This window comes from Schistocerca cancellata, unplaced genomic scaffold (genome assembly GCF_023864275.1).
Source record: "Schistocerca cancellata isolate TAMUIC-IGC-003103 unplaced genomic scaffold, iqSchCanc2.1 HiC_scaffold_673, whole genome shotgun sequence".
NCBI classification, from domain to species: Eukaryota; Metazoa; Arthropoda; class Insecta; order Orthoptera; family Acrididae; genus Schistocerca; species Schistocerca cancellata.
The window spans coordinates 10,001-15,000 of record NW_026046684.1 but is presented as its reverse complement, the minus strand read 5'-3'; the positions used below and the strand labels follow the sequence as shown (position 1 = coordinate 15,000).

Below are 5,000 nucleotides of genomic sequence, written 5' to 3'. Positions count from 1 at the left end.
CTGGGAATTCCTCGTTCATGGGGAACAATTGCAAGCCCCAATCCCTAGCACGAAGGAGGTTCAGCGGGTTACCCCGACCTTTCGGCCTAGGAAGACACGCTGATTCCTTCAGTGTAGCGCGCGTGCGGCCCAGAACATCTAAGGGCATCACAGACCTGTTATTGCTCAATCTCGTGCGGCTAGAAGCCGCCTGTCCCTCTAAGAAGAAAAGTAATCGCTGACAGCACGAAGGATGTCACGCGACTAGTTAGCAGGCTAGAGTCTCGTTCGTTATCGGAATTAACCAGACAAATCGCTCCACCAACTAAGAACGGCCATGCACCACCACCCACCGAATCAAGAAAGAGCTATCAATCTGTCAATCCTTCCGGTGTCCGGGCCTGGTGAGGTTTCCCGTGTTGAGTCAAATTAAGCCGCAGGCTCCACTCCTGGTGGTGCCCTTCCGTCAATTCCTTTAAGTTTCAGCTTTGCAACCATACTTCCCCCGGAACCCAAAAGCTTTGGTTTCCCGGAGGCTGCCCGCCGAGTCATCGGAGGAACTGCGGCGGATCGCTGGCTGGCATCGTTTATGGTTAGAACTAGGGCGGTATCTGATCGCCTTCGAACCTCTAACTTTCGTTCTTGATTAATGAAAACATACTTGGCAAATGCTTTCGCTTCTGTTCGTCTTGCGACGATCCAAGAATTTCACCTCTAACGTCGCAATACGAATGCCCCCGCCTGTCCCTATTAATCATTACCTCGGGTTCCGAAAACCAACAAAATAGAACCGAGGTCCTATTCCATTATTCCATGCACACAGTATTCAGGCGGGCTTGCCTGCTTTAAGCACTCTAATTTGTTCAAAGTAAACGTGCCGGCCCACCCAGACACTCAATAAAGAGCACCTTGGTAGGATTTCAACGGGGTCCGCCTCGGGACGCACGAACACGCACGAGGCGGTCGCACGCCTTCGGCTCGCCCCACCGGCAGGACGTCCCACGATACATGCCAGTTAAACACCGACGGGCGGTGAACCAACAGCGTGGGACACAAATCCAACTACGAGCTTTTTAACCGCAACAACTTTAATATACGCTATTGGAGCTGGAATTACCGCGGCTGCTGGCACCAGACTTGCCCTCCAATAGATACTCGTTAAAGGATTTAAAGTGTACTCATTCCGATTACGGGGCCTCGGATGAGTCCCGTATCGTTATTTTTCGTCACTACCTCCCCGTGCCGGGAGTGGGTAATTTGCGCGCCTGCTGCCTTCCTTGGATGTGGTAGCCGTTTCTCAGGCTCCCTCTCCGGAATCGAACCCTGATTCCCCGTTACCCGTTACAACCATGGTAGGCGCAGAACCTACCATCGACAGTTGATAAGGCAGACATTTGAAAGATGCGTCGCCGGTACGAGGACCGTGCGATCAGCCCAAAGTTATTCAGAGTCACCAAGGCAAACGGACCGGACGAGCCGACCGATTGGTTTTGATCTAATAAAAGCGTCCCTTCCATCTCTGGTCGGGACTCTGTTTGCATGTATTAGCTCTAGAATTACCACAGTTATCCAAGTAACGTGGGTACGATCTAAGGAACCATAACTGATTTAATGAGCCATTCGCGGTTTCACCTTAATGCGGCTTGTACTGAGACATGCATGGCTTAATCTTTGAGACAAGCATATGACTACTGGCAGGATCAACCAGGGAGCTGCGTCAACTAGAGCTGAGCAGCCGGCCGCCCGGGAGTGTGTCCCAGGGGCCCGCGCGAACACGCAAGCGTCCGCTCAATTATTCTGCAAACAGGAGGAGGCTGAGCTCCCCTGCACAATACACCTCGAAACCCTCTCAGGTCCCGGCGGCGCGCAGCGCCGTCCTAAGTACTTGGTCGGGTTCGAGAGAGGCGCAATCGCCCGGAGTTGGGCGAGTAGACGCTTTAGGTGCGACCACCCGTGCTCCCAACTGAGCTTGCCGCTGCCGACAGAGGCCCGGGAGCGTGCTGTCGTGGCATTGCCGGCGGGAGACAACACGCGCCACCTACGGTGACCGGCAGCTCCAACGCCAGCGCCACAGAAGGGCAAAGGCCCCACGTGGGTGCCGAAGCGAACTCTCCCAGCACAGCGCACGTGCCAACACGTCTGCACAACTGCGATACAAACCACCAGCGAGAACCGCTGGGGCGACCGAGCAGCAGACGGCGTCGCGGCGCCGAGTGCCGGGCGGCGGCGCATCCTCAACGCACACAGTCCTCAGTCGGACCAGCACACTGCAGATGTCCACCGCGCTTCGCACCGGGCCCGCGAGGACCCACTTTGGCCGCCCGGCGCCGCGCGCAGGGTGCCCCGGCGCGCAGCTGCGCCGCCTGCCGCGTCCGTCGGCCGGCGCGCCTGCCACTGGGCGCCCCCACCAGCCGGCTGTAGCGCGTGCGCCCACGCACCGCGCGGCCAGCACGCCGGGCGGCCCCCCCTCACCGGCCGGGGACGGTCCCACCCAGCCACCGCCGCGTATCGCTTCACACACAGATTTGCCCTTACTGATTTACCTCCAGCAACAACAACCGCACCACAATGGGTTTACCAGTTGTTCATTTGCGTTGCGTCACGTCACCAGCAAACGTAGACGTCCATCCCAGTTTGCAAATGCAACGATTATTGCATACCTGTCTGTTAGGTGTCACGACACACTACGTCTGCCCACATACACGCAACAAAATGTGCACGACTAGAGAACACGTGGGAGGTGGCCCCCTACGTATGCGATGTCCATTACGAGACCGACTGTCAACCAGCATCTGTACCATGTCGCAGATGTGGAACGCGGTGCACCATGCTATCACACTGTGTGAGAAGAGACGACTACGTTTGAATACACGCGCCACTACATCAACAGACGGCTCATGCTGATCGCCATCCAGGGCGTCCGTTACTCCCACACGTCTCTATGGCGTACCACACTGCAATGTAGCTGTTATGGGGAGACGGCACGTGGCTGAGTGCACAACATTTGGACCGTATGGTTCGCTGTTGTTGGGCGCAGTCGTACGGTCACACATGTGCCACAGCGTATCATTCAGTACATACGGACCTATGTGCAGTACAATGTGAGGATTAAGCTTACGATATCAGCGGACAGTGGACACAGGCCGTACCACGACGTAGACTGAGCGCTTCGACATGCGAATGCCAGTGAACAGCTGCGAAGGGCATTGAACACGCAAGCACCTGAACGACCAGCGTGCGAAGGCAGGGTGGAGGGGGGGGGGCGATGTACATCCTGCAGTTGTCCACATTACAGTGTACAGCGGGAGCATGTAAAAAGTAAGCAACACTTGCGAAGTGTTCAACATGAAACGACACACAAGAGGGTGGGCGGTGCGAGTAGCGAACTATATTCAGAGGGTTGTGGTTAGACAACACTAGATTAATGTAACGTGTCATATGCCAATTACAGAGCAGGTTAAGGCACAACGTGGGTTAGGTTAAGGCACAACGTGGGTTAGGTTAAGGCACAACGTGGGTTAGGTTAAGGCACAACGTGGGTTAGGTTAAGGCACAACGTGGGTTAGGTTAAGGCACAACGTGGGTTAGGTTAAGGCACAACGTGGGTTAGGTTAAGGCACAACGTGGGTTAGGTTAAGGCACAACGTGGGTTAGGTTAAGGCACAACGTGGGTTAGGTTAAGGCACAACGTGGGTTAGGTTAAGGCACAACGTGGGTTAGGTTAAGGCACAACGTGGGTTAGGTTAAGGCACAACGTGGGTTAGGTTAAGGCACAACGTGGGTTAGGTTAAGGCACAACGTGGGTTAGGTTAAGGCACAACGTGGGTTACGTTAAGGCACAACGTGGGTTACGTTAAGGCACAACGTGGGTTACGTTAAGGCACAACGTGGGTTACGTTAAGGCACAACGTGGGTTACGTTAAGGCACAACGTGGGTTACGTTAAGGCACAACGTGGGTTACGTTAAGGCACAACGTGGGTTACGTTAAGGCACAACGTGGGTTACGTTAAGGCACAACGTGGGTTAGGTTAAGGCACAACGTGGGTTAGGTTAAGGCACAACGTGGGTTAGGTTAAGGCACAACGTGGGTTAGGTTAAGGCACAACGTGGGTTACGTTAAGGCACAACGTGGGTTACGTTAAGGCACAACGTGGGTTACGTTAAGGCACAACGTGGGTTACGTTAAGGCACAACGTGGGTTACGTTAAGGCACAACGTGGGTTACGTTAAGGCACAACGTGGGTTACGTTAAGGCACAACGTGTGTTAGGTTAAGGCACAACGTGGGTTAGGTTAAGGCACAACGTGGGTTAGGTTAAGGCACAACGTGGGTTACGTTAAGGCACAACGTGGGTTACGTTAAGGCACAACGTGGGTTACGTTAAGGCACAACGTGGGTTACGTTAAGGCACAACGTGGGTTACGTTAAGGCACAACGTGGGTTACGTTAAGGCACAACGTGGGTTACGTTAAGGCACAACGTGGGTTACGTTAAGGCACAACGTGTGTTAGGTTAAGGCACAACGTGGGTTAGGTTAAGGCACAACGTGGGTTAGGTTAAGGCACAACGTGGGTTAGGTTAAGACACAAATTGCGTTACAAATTGCGTTACATTGCGGTACAAATTGCGTTACATTGCGGTACAAATTGCGTTACATTGCGGTACAAATTGCGTTACAAATTTGGTTAGGTTAAGGTGCAAAATGGGTTGGATTACAGTACACAACATGGTAAGAGATAGTGTGTTTGGGGGGGGGGGGGGGGGGGGCAGGTTCGTTGGTAGTGATCATTGTAAGTGAATGTCTGAGGCAGCGTCAGTATGTCACAGCAGTTCTGTCTCGTCAGGATGCGCTTTTCGCTCGTGACTGGAGGCGCGCCGCGTCTGTGGTTGCGGCAAGGGAGTGGCAGACCTGTGTGATTCATTCCTGCCATTGTTTCTGTGCCGTAACAGGAGGCAGTGTGGTGGTGTTGGGTGCACCCCTGTGTAGGACATGTGTGGGTGTTGGTGGCTTATCTGAGCA

The 5,000-nt window shown here is 54.1% G+C and overlaps 1 non-coding gene across 1 annotated transcript in view; it reads right to left on the bottom strand.

Moving 5' to 3' along the window:
• LOC126138875 (small subunit ribosomal RNA) overlaps positions 1-1,690 on the bottom strand; it is a 1,909-nt gene extending 219 nt beyond the window's left edge. The window contains exon 1 of the ribosomal RNA XR_007528372.1: positions 1-1,690. This exon is cut by the window's left edge and continues 219 nt beyond it. This is a non-coding gene — a ribosomal RNA (small subunit ribosomal RNA).
• Between the last annotated feature and the right edge of the window lie 3,310 nt (positions 1,691-5,000).